The sequence below is a fragment of the Semicossyphus pulcher genome, unplaced genomic scaffold (genome assembly GCF_022749685.1).
Source record: "Semicossyphus pulcher isolate SPU_LCO1_2020_fin unplaced genomic scaffold, fSemPul1.0.p SCAF_6, whole genome shotgun sequence".
Classification (NCBI taxonomy): domain Eukaryota; kingdom Metazoa; phylum Chordata; class Actinopteri; order Labriformes; family Labridae; genus Semicossyphus; species Semicossyphus pulcher.
In genome coordinates this window covers 245,751-256,303 of record NW_027211737.1, presented here as the reverse complement: position 1 = coordinate 256,303, position 10,553 = coordinate 245,751, and positions in this window count along the sequence as shown.

Below are 10,553 nucleotides of genomic sequence, written 5' to 3'. Positions count from 1 at the left end.
CATTACATTTAGGAGGACGCTTCCGATTTCTTTGCTAGGAAGGACAAATGCTGTTAAAATGATATTCCTCCCGCAGCTGTTATATCTCCTCCAGAACATACCTGTCTGTATCTCTAAAACATTTTTCAAACGTTTAGATTCCATTATTCTTTCATTTGTGTGGGATTATAAAGTACATAGAATAGGAAAAGCTCATCTTTGTAAACCCAAGACAAATGGAGGGCTGGCTCTGCCAAATTTCATTCATTACTATTTGGCCTCCAACATCCGCTCCATTGCGTATTTGTTGGATGACTCAGCTGTGTTGCCCGTTGGGTTAGAGATGGAGCGAGAAGATTGTCTACCTTTCTCTGCTGGTGCAGTCATTTTGTCACCTGTGCCATTAAGCAAAGCCAACTATAGTAACAATCCAATTATTCATAACATCATACTTATTTGGAAACAACTTAAGCTTAGAAATGTTTCTTTCCTATTACCCATAATAGCAAATCCTTCATTTACCCCTTCTTACTTAGATGGTTCTTTTTTTGCATGGAAGGATTTGGGAATTAGTTGTGTTGGTGACCTATACCTGAAAGGAGTGTTTGCATCCTTCCAACAGCTCAAGGAAAAATATGCTCTCCCACAGTGTGACTTCTTTAAATACCTGCAGATTAGGAGTTTTGTGAGAACACATCTCCCTGACTTTGAGGGTGCGGGGCCAGACAAACTGGATAACTGTCTAAAATATTCCACGTGGTCTAAAAGTATAATTTCTCGCCTGTATACACTTCAGAATATAGCCCCAACTGCAACTAATGCAATTAAAGCAGAATGGGAAGCAGAACTGGGTGAGCAGTTGACAGAAGATATCTGGGATAAAAGCCTGGAAAATGTACACACTTGCTCGGTTAATGCACGACATCGTTTAATACAATTTAAAGTTTTGCATAGATTGCATTATTCAAAGACAAAATTACACAAAATATTTCCAGAAATTTCATCTCAATGCGATAAATGTGGCTCACCAGATGCAAATTTATTGCACAGCTATGTCTTGTGTCCTAACCTGCATAAATTCTGGTCAGGGATATTTAGAACATTTTCAAAAATGCTAGGGGTGGGGTTAGAGCCAGACCCAGTACTAATCACTTTAGGGGTATCGGTAGACACAAGGAGACTAGAGGTAGCTCAGCAATGCCTATTATCTCATGGACTTCTCACTGCTAAAAAGCTCATTCTTCTTTTTTGGAAGAAGAAAGAAGTTCCCACTGTTAAACACTGGCTCACTGAGTTAACAGAAACTCTGCATTTAGAAAGAATTCAATTTTTTCTGAGAAACAAACTCAGGGAATTTGATAAGATTTGGCACCCCTTAATCTCCTATTTGAAGGGCTAAAGTAATTCAAATCCTGTATATGAACTACACTTTGCGTAACATTAGGTAACACTCCAGGGAGGGTTGAGGGCCTGAGTGGGAGGATGGGTGGGTCAGGGGTTCTTTCTTTTTTGTTTGTTCTGTGTTTTATTCAACTTATTCATTTATTTATTTATTTTCTTTATGTCTTTGTTCTGTGTACACTTTATAATGTGAGGACTATTTCTTTTTCTTAAACAAATGATGAGTAGCCCTCCTCACTGTTGTTTATACTGTGATAAAAAGGAAGAGAAAATGTTTTTCTGGCTGCCATGTATAATGATGCTACTCTTCATAATAAAAAATATTTGAAACAAAAAAAAAAAAAGGATTTGTATAGCGCCAAATCATAACCAGGGTTATCCCGAGACACTTTACAGAAAGAGCAGGTTTAGACCGACTCTTTTTTAAGTTATTTAAAGAGAGGCCCAACATGAATCCACCATGAGTAGCACTTAGCAATATTCGGCACATTGGCAAGGAAAAAATTCCTTTTAACAGGCAGAAACCTCGAGCAGAACCAGACTCATGTTGAACAGCCATCTGCCTCGACTGGATGGGCCGAAAATGGGATAGAAGGAGATGCAGGATAGAGACAGGCAGAGAGAGAAACAACAACAACATATGTTCTTGTTACAACAACATACGTCCTTGTTACATGAACAACAACAGACACATACTTATGGTTACAATGCCAATAATAGTGGTAGACTAGGGTGAAGATTGGCTAAATAAATAAATAAATAGATAAATTATTGAAATCGGTTGTTTTAAACCGAATGAAAACAAGTATTTTATATTTCAATGTTTCAGCAAACTTCACACATCCGCAACCTTGGAGTCATTTTCGACAATAACCTCAGCTTTTAACAACACGCCAATCAAAAAACTTTCTTTCACCACAACATTGCTCGTCTCCGTTCATCACTCTCCTTCCCTGCTTCTGAAACTCTGATCCATGCCTTCATCAAATCCAGAATTGACTACTGCAACAGCATCCTTTATGGTTCATCCTCCAAAGTCCTCAATAAACTCCAACACATTCAGAACTCTGCTGCCCACCTCCTCACCCACTCCCATGAACACATCACCCACGTTCTCCAGAAACTCAAATGGCTCCCAGTTCGACAAGGCATCCAGTTCAAAGTACTCCTTCTCACCCACAAAGCCCTCCATAACCAGGCCCCTCCATACCTCAAAGACCTGCTCCACCGCCATGCTCCCTCCCACAGCCTCCGCTCCTCTGATGCAAACCTCCTCTCTCCGCCACACAGAACCAAGCACAGAACCTGGGGTGACAGAGCATTCTCCATAGCTGCCCCCTCCCTTTGGAACTCTCTACCCCAACACATCCAAGACTGCACTGACCTGACTTCCTTTAAATCTCTGATCAAGACCTTTTTAGAACTGCTTTTAACCTCTGATGCTGATTTTTTTCTCATAGTTCCTCTTATTGTGTTTCTTTTTTCTGTTCTTATTTTGTTTCTTTAGTTTGTTTTTAATTATGTACAGTGACTCTGAGTACCATGAAAAGCGTTATACAAATAAAATGCATTATTATTATTATTCAAAGAGGAGAGACTTATTAACAGTGAACAATTATTTTTTTAAAGTTTGGAAAGAATGCAATGTGCAATGTCTTTGGCGATTAGACCCCATCGTGTTGTCTTTGTGTACTTGAAGGAGTAGCGAGACCGGGAGCAGGATAGGATACCCCCGATGGAGTGTAGACACTGGTGGTGTTGGTGATGGTGGTGGTGAAGACAGGATGCAGGATGAGCTGAGTAACTGCACTTGGACACTGATTAGATGGATTGTAGGTGGACAGGGGTGGAGGAGGGTCGCAATGATTGGGCTGAAACGACAAACTGTCTGCGGAAGAGAGAAGAACAGCTTTAAAATTTGACAGCAGTGGGGGGGCTTCCGGTGAGGCACGAGGCAAGATGGCCACACGGCACTGAGCGCTGACAAAACCCCCTCTCTTTTTCGTATTAATTGCGGCTCAAAGACAGATTTAACACAAGCTTGACTCAGAGAAACACTTAACTACAGTTATGACCTCAAAAAAAGATCAAAGTTCGACTAAGAAACAAGACTCCAGCAGTAGACGGCAACAGGCTAACGATTCCCCCGAGGAACTAGCTCTGCTAATTAAGCAAACGACGGCTACAGAGATGGAGTCGCTGCAGGAGACGGTAGCCTACATGCTAAAGGATTCACTTGAAAAAGCTCTCAACCCCATAGAGAAGCACATGATAGAGAATGGCAACATTCTGCTGTCACTAAAAGAACAATTGTGCTAAAAAGTTTAGCATGGTCTTAAAAAAATGGACAACATCCAAGTTAGCCTGCGCAAGAACGAGAAAGACACCAGCACTTGTCTCGAAGAGATGACTGAGTTACGGAAGAAGCTGAACGACTTGGAGGACAGGTCCAGGAGAAGGGGGACGACCCGAGAGGCTACCTACAGAGGATGCTGCCTAACTGGATCCCATCACTCGGGGGCTCCCGCAGCGCTCCGGTGGAGATTGATCGTGCACATCGGGTATTTTCCAACAACACCTTGAGACCGCGGACCTTTATCTTCAGGCTGCTATGCTATACCGACCGACAGTCCATCCTCGAGGGCGCACTGAAAGTTAAATCTATTCTACCTGACGGCACTCTGCTGCAGTTCTTCGCAGACTACAGCCCCGGGACGACGTGGGAGCGGCAGGAGTACAGAGAGATCCGCGCTAAGCTCTGACAAAAAGGCATCGACTCATTCCTCGTATATCCGGCGATCCTGAAGGTGAATCACAGGGGCACAAGGATGTCGTTCAACTCGGCGGAGGAGGCCAAGGAAACCCTGAAAGCATCGATGCTGGAAGATATGGAAGAAGAACCGGCACAAGCTACTCAGGAGATGGAGCAGCAGTGAGGATTTTAACCAGCCTGAATGCACAATCTAACGGACTCGGGCAAGTTAACATGTTATAAGAGATGTTTTCTGTTTATTTTTACAATGGAAATTTATGTGTATACTTTTACACTGAGCTAGATAAGCAGTCAATTTATTTTCTGAATATGGTGGGCTTAGGTTTAAATGCAATGGCTCAGGTTAGTAAGAGGACAATATGTTAGTTGTAAGTCCGCCCAGAAGATATATTTTGTTTCTAAGGTGATATTGAACACACCTGAGTGCTATACTTTGTTATATTTGAAGTTGGAAGCAAAATAGTTCATTTTGAATAACTTTAATTTCACATGTTCGGGTCGGCTTATGCCCTCAGTAAACTTGATTACATTTCCTAGACGCCACATATGACGTCATTGACGTCATCGCTAAGCTATGGTCTGGTAAAGAAACAGTCTCGTGCAAGAGAGCTGTTAAGTGTCTCACGACACTATTTTTGAGATGGGATGGAGTTTAATTGTGAAGTTTAATAGGTTTGAACAGATAATCTTGTTCATTTAATATAATTGTCTATGGGAACCGCTCTACTATTCTAATTTTTCTGACCTAGAGGGGGACAGTTAGTGTTCAGTGATGGACATTGCTAAGTGTTACTCACAGATGTTACAAGGTAAGGGGAAAAGGAGGGGGGAAGGGGTTAGTTCAGGGTTCCACCACCAACTTACAACAGCAGAACCAGGGATTTATTAGCAACACAGATCATTTGGAAAATCTCTCTATTGTATCATTTAATGTTAGAGGATTAAACTCTCCCTACAAGCGTACAAGATTTTAGATTTCCTACGTAGAAAGAAGGTAGATATTGCACTGCTGCAAGAGACGCATCCTAGACCTTATGATGTTTCCAGAATTCAAAACCGTTTCTATAGACCAGTTGTAGCTTCAGCTGATGGTACTCGTACAAAAGTAGTTATGGTATTGATGAGACATGGCATAAATGTATCAATTGAAAAGTCTGGCTCTGACAATGAAGGACGTCTAGCTTTTTGCTGTACGTCCATTCAGGGCAAAAAAGTCGCATTCATCAGTTTATATGCCCCTACTATATTCGAAGTTGAATTTTTTCTCTCAATCACTTCACAGTTATCGAAGCTGAGCGACTACCAACTGTATATTGGTTCAGACATGAATGCTTTTGTAAACAATGATCTCGATAAGTCATTTCCAACCATATCAAGCTCTCAAGAATCTACTTAATCTTTTTATAACAGACTTAAATAAAACTGATGTGTGGAGGTTACATAATCCTTCTGCTAAGGACTATACTTTCTTTTCCACAAGACATAAAACGTTCTCTAGAATAGACTATGTTCTTATATCCTCTGGTTGGCTCCCTTCAGTACATTCAATAGAATTCTTGCCCAGACATTTATCTGATCACAACCCAATTGTATCTACGTTTAATTATGGGAGTATCAAAAATAGGGCTACTAGATGGAGATTTAACTCCACTCTTCTAAAAAATTACGAATTTCTAACCCAATTGAGAACAAAACTGACTGAATTCATAAATATAAATAAAAATAGTGTTTCAGATGTGAAGGTGGTTTGGGCCTCCATTAAGGGTTTTATACGAAATGACACCATAAGGTTCAGTTCCTATTTGCATAAGAAAAGGATAGAAAAACTTTCTGCCCTAGAAGAACAATGTAATACTTTGGAGATGGATCTTAAAAGAAGATACACCAAAGAACAACAAAAGAAAAATAAAACAAGCAGAACTAAATGATTTATTAGGAAGTAGGGCAGAATATATGATTCATATCACCAAACATAAATATTATGTAGAAGGCAGCAGACCGAGCCGTCTTTTGGCACTAACTCTCAAGCAGCAGGAAGCTAGAAGGTCCATACCTGCAATTAGGTGTGCTAAACGAGGAATAGTATCGTCAACAGAGGAAATAAATGAGACATTCCAGAATTTCTTTAAAGAACTATATACAAGTGACTCAACTCCCTCTGAAGATGACTTGACCAATTTTTTCAAAGGATTGGATCTCCCTATGTTGTCATTAGAGGAAGCCAAAACTTTAGACTCTCCTATTACACTGAATGAGCTACTTAAAGCTGTTAAAGCCTCAAAAAAGGTCCGTACACTAGGTATAGACGGCATACATAGACGGAGCTTTATCTAGCAATTTGGGATATTCTTGGACCAGTATGGTTGGAAACACTAAACTATGCTACTGAAAAGGGCAGTTTTCAATATTCATTCAATACAGCCCTGATCACAGTCATACCTAAACCCGGTAAGGACCCCTTGGAATGTGCCAATCACCGTCCCATCTCTCTGATAAATGCAGATCTCAAGATATTTTCCAAGGTCTTGGCTAGCAGAATTGAGGAGTGGTTGGGAAAATAATTAGCCCAGACCAAACAGGATTTATCGGGGGTCGTCTTGCCTCTGATAATATTCGCCGCCTCCTACACAAACTCAGTGCAGCACATAAAATCCCACCTGCCTGTGGCCTGCTATTTTTGGATGCCGAAAAGGCGTTCGATCATTTCCAATGGCCATATCTTTGGAGGGTTCTAAAAGAATTTAATTTTGGAGATAAATTTATCAATATGATTCAAACACTGTATGCTAATCCTACAGCTCGGGTGTGTGTGGGAGGAGGCTTTTCAGATCTATTTGATATTCAGCGGGGCACACGGCAGGGAGACCCCTGTCTCCTCTGATCTTTAATATTTCCATTGAACTGCTTGCACAATTAATTAGGAAAAGTCTTCAGATCTCCCCTATTACAGTAGGTGCCACGTCTCACTCAATATCATTATATGCGGACGACACATTGGTTTATATGGTTTATAACTCTCCCCAAGGTTTTAGAAGCACTAGAGCACTTTGGATATCTTTCAGGATACAAGATTAATCTATCAAAATCAGCCTTGATGCTGATCAATACAGACCAGAGTAGGATATCCATACCTCCCCTAATTAATGTTACCAATGAGGTCCTCTATCTGGGTATTAGAATTAGTACCTCCTTATCATCTGTGGCTACAACAAATTACTCGTTAATTATGAAAAAATGTGAGGAAGATATTAAAAGATGGAGACATCTGCCGGCGTCAGTCCCAGCCCGTATATAAGTCGTTAAGATGAACATTTTATCCCGAATTTATTTTATTAGTTCAATGATCCCACTTGCTCCCCCAGCAGGATACTGGAAAAAGCTGGACTCTCTATTTCGACAATATCTTTGTAATAGTAAACGGCCCAGCATAAAGTGGTCAGCTCTTCAATTCAAAAAGTCAGGTGGAGGATGGACATGTCCAAATTTTAAATTGTATCATTGGGCATTTGTATTAAGAAACCTCAGCTATTGGACGGAGGAAGATAGAGTCTCGTCATGGAAAATAATAGAACAAGAGATAATAACTCCAATAAGGTTAAAGGACTTTCTCCTTATGGGTTTGTCTGCCAAAAAATGTGGTTTGTATTACGACCCAATTCTAACTCATATGCTGTGTCCAGAGCAGTAGGAACATTCTAAAAGTTAAAAGCGTATGGTGTAAATCAGTGGTTTTCAAAGTGGAGGCCGCCAGGGGGCACTAAGGGGGCCTCAGAAAATTGGAGGGAAGATAAGAAAAAAAATGCAAAAAACAACAACACGTAAACTGCCGTAATCTCGGATTCTCAAATTCAGCTGCAAATTCGGCATGACGACGTCATAACAACGTCATAATCTGTGTAGACCTGGCGGTTGTTATCAAGCTGCTCTGCTCCTCAAGCTTGCGTGTAGCTAGCTAGCGTATAATGGACAGGTTTTTGACAACAAATAGACGAGGAGCAGACCAACAGCCCTGCCATGGAGGACTCTGCTGCAAAAAAACCTAAGAACTCATGGCCAACTAAAATCCGAAAATATGAAGCAGTATACATTAAGTTTGGCTTTACAGCAATACAGAAAAATGGCCATGATTGCCCGAAATGCGTCCTCTGTCTGGAGACCCTCTCAAGCCAGTGTTTAAAACCTTCGAAACTTCAGCGTCACTTGATGCAAAAACATCCGGCAGAGGCCGATAAAACAGTAGACTTCTTTAGACGTAAAGAAGAGCATTTGGTCAGGTGATCTGCTGCATTCACACAGCAAGCTAGAAGTAAGAAAATACATTCTAAAAGTTGATGTTTCTTTACATATTTTGTAGCATTGTCTGTGGATTTGGGGTCCCCGGCCAGAAGCTAATGCTGTTTGGGGGGCCTTGGTATGGAAAAGTTTGGGAACCCCTGGTGTAAATCATCCCCAATATGGAATAATTTGTCTGTGTAGGTATTACTTGCCTGTTGGTTGGTGGAGGGGAGGAGGGTGGAGGAGGGGTGGGGGGTAAGGGTGATAAGGGGGGGGCTTGTTGTGCGGTTGTGTCGGCAACTGTCACAGTGGTGGCAAAGATGCTTCCTTTTATCCTGGATTGAGGTTGTGACTTAATCATTCTTATGTCCTTGCTCGGTGTTAGTGTGTCTCTGATATCTCCGAAAACTGGAACTGTTACAATATTTACTTGTCTTTCCAGGAAATCCACCATGTCCCTGAGGTAGCTCTTTTGTTGTGTTTTTCCTGAAAATCACAGACCACAGTTCTCCATTTGTCTCTCAGCCTGTAGGGCAGCTTTTTGATGATAGCTAGCATGTTAGAAGGCATATCAAGCTCACACATGTAGTTTATTTCCTCCACGGCATTACAACATCCTCTTAGAAACAAGGTGTAAGCTTGCAGAGCTTTTGTGTTGCCTGGTTTTATTGACATCCATGAAAGAACCTTCTCCAAATATGCCGAAGCGATTATATATTCATTGCCAAAATGCTCCTGAAGTAGAGACTTTGCCTTTCTGAATCCTCTTTCCGAAGTCATGTGTAAGCAACTCCTTACAAGCTCCCGTGGCTGTCCTCTTGTGTATTGTTCAAGGTAATAAATACAATCTCTGGGGTTTGTATTCTTGCTTTCGATATTGTACTCAAATGATTTGATAAATGTTTGATACTGTAGTGGGTCACCATCAAAACATGGAATCTCTTTCTTGGGCATGGAAGATAAACACTGTTGTTGGATTAATAAAGCAGTGATTTCATTTTGCTTTTCCATAACTGAATTTATGTTTTTCTGTTCAGTATTATTTAATGCAGGTACTGCGGCTGGAGATGTCACATCAGCGTGATCATCTGCATTTCTGATGCTTGGTTGATAGGTTGAGACAGCTGTGGGAAGTGATTGGATTTGAGCATCAGTTTCAACTTGAGGTGTGATCTTTTCGTGGTTTTCAAAATAAGAGTCCATACCATCAGAGACCTTTGATATGTTACTTTGAACACCAGATCCCTTTGAGGCTCCCAGCACCTTCATTTTGGCTATCGTAGCCGCAAGGTTAGCTTCCAGCTCCAGTTGCTCTTTTTTCCTCCTTAATTGCTCTTCCTGTTGTTCCAAGACAGTTTTTGCCGTATAATGAGAGCAGCCACTTCAGCCTCAGCCATTATGCATGCAGATGAAGTGCTTGAAACTTGAAACTCGGAGCTTGAACCGTAAGAGTTGCGTTTGCTTTTTCTGCTCCCAATATTTGAAACACTATCACACGGTTGAATTTCATCCTGCATTTCAGATGTTGCCTTCACATTTGATTAAGTGTAATGTTGAGCATCAGGTTGTGAAAATGTCTCCTTTAATTCGTCAGGTGCCTCCTCAGGTAAAATAGATGAACTTTCTATATTTGCACTGGTTGGTAAAACAGAGGTCATATGAACAGTTTGCTGCAAGGGCCTTCCAGTTTCCAACAGCCATTGTGTTACAACCTCTGCAAAATCAGTATTGTTTTTGGTGACACGTTTAAACCAGTCATTTTGATTTCCCTGTCTATCCTTAGGAAGCAATACAATCACTGATTCATGGGCAGCTTTTGCATTTTCGCACAGTTGAATCAGTTTGTCCAGTTTGATTTGCACAACCTTTGCATTTCTTCCTATTTCATTTGATCCTTAATTTCATGTGTGAGTCCTTTCATTTTTTTCATGTTTGACTGACATTCCTTCTGGAGAGTTTCAATTTTGCAAGCCAGCTGGCTCTGGCTGTAAGCTTGACCGTCCTCCTCTCCTCCATTTCATCACACACTTCCTTTGATCCACTCATTTTGTGATTTTAACACACACACAGTTCATTGAAAACGCATACAGGTGATCAATGCACGTAAACCTCATCCACAATAGCG